Here is a 1,779-nt window from a genome sequence, read left to right as displayed (position 1 = left end):
GCAAGCGGCGTTTTCTGACGCTTGGGTAGGAAACAAAGGCTTGGCGCAGCCTTATTTGTCTGTCGGGCTGGTAGGGCCTGAGAAAGGCTTCCGCAGCGCCATGGGGCAGGGTGGCGCCCCTTTAATAGTCCATGAGAAACCTTCGTTTCCCCGGCGCTGACTGCTGCGGACTGAGCGCTGCCTTGGCCACGCGGGGGACATTTTCTTCGGTACGGAGCACAGAGCCTCGCATTTTCTGCGCTTTCCCTGGAGTCTGGGGCTTTACATTCGCGCATAAACTCCAGAGAGCCCATTTTTACAAAAACTCCGTTCACTGAGGGATGTGTGACCGCAATCAGAGCGTGTTTAGCCGTTTTTACAGGTGTGGGATGGTTTCTGGGCGAGATGCCGCCGGATCCGGAGACCAGGACGCCGTCGCAGGGGCTCGGGCGCGGCCCTTCCTGGGTCCGGAGGCGGGGGACGCGGACCCCCGCAGCGCCGTGGCGCTGTGACTTTCGCGGTGAATTTTCAACGTTCCAGCGTTGCAAAGTGGTGGAGTGAGGTACTGGGAATCTGGAAAGCGGGAACGTTAAAACAGCATCTAATTAGACTTTCCAAAATATTAAAACATTTGAATGTTTAAATAGCAAAGGTAACATTTAAAATTATTTTTCACGTTCAAACAGTTAAAACAGCATTTTATTAAACTTCATAGAACTTTATTTCAACTGTTTTGTTTCTACCCAAACAAGAACTTAATTTTCCTTTCTTAGCTTTCATGGAAGCTCGTTAATACTTTCCAGATTATTTCTTTCAGTTGTTTTCAGCTGAGAGAATTGCCATGTTTGACAATTTCTTGTGTCTCTGGGACAGTCCCAATTTTTATTTCCTTTCACGTTACCGAAACGTCTTTCACAGGACTCCACTTGGACTGTATTATTAAAAAGAAAACTTAGTTTTGTGTACAAGCAGTTGACAGGCTTTTTAGCAGGTCAGGTTTCTTCATTTTCTTGTGACAGAATGAGAGAACTATACGAATGAACTTTTGGTGTTCAGGACTTTATATGAACTGAATGGAATTTGCCTAAATTTAATTCGCATGGTGCCCCCTTTCTTTGTAAGACTCTCAGGACTTGCAAATGCAAGGTCATTTCATGTCTTTAAAATGTTGATACATTCTATGTTGATCATACATGTGTGAGCATTAATTTTCATTTTCTAGTATTGCATTAGAGTATTATTTGGATTACTTAGATTTGCTGCCTTCTGAAATTCTGTACTTGAGAGAAGGACTCTCTTTAATTTACCCCACTACTAACCCAAGAAATAGCGTTCAAATTAGACTTGTGATAGTGACTGCAAATCTGAAAATGTCTCATTTGCCATCATCCAACTTTCCTCCCCCACTTCCTCTTTTTTTTTTTCTAACCGTTTTCCTGGCCTTTGTAACTTTTTAATTTAATATACGCCTTAACATAATATCACCACAGAGAATCTGAATGCAGAGACAAGGGAAGGGATTATTTTACTCATATTTACGGTTCACAAAAGAGTCATATTTTCTATCAGACTACTTTTCTCCACGCTAGTTCTCTGCAAAGAGCTTCAAGTGCGCTGGAAGGTTTGTCTCATGAATGTGCCAGGCACTGAGTTAAGAGTGGAACATGTGACTCTGTACCTTCACAGTCCTATAGACAATCCCCTCTCCCAAGTTTCCGTTTGTGGAGACATCAATGTGCACACCCCTGAGACTGTTACAGGAGCTGCACTCCAAGCTCCTCTTGCCTTAGCGTGGCTAAA

Source organism: Pteropus vampyrus, unplaced genomic scaffold, assembly GCF_000151845.1.
Source record: "Pteropus vampyrus isolate Shadow unplaced genomic scaffold, Pvam_2.0 Scaffold153, whole genome shotgun sequence".
Classification (NCBI taxonomy): domain Eukaryota; kingdom Metazoa; phylum Chordata; class Mammalia; order Chiroptera; family Pteropodidae; genus Pteropus; species Pteropus vampyrus.
This window is presented reverse-complemented; position numbering follows the sequence as displayed.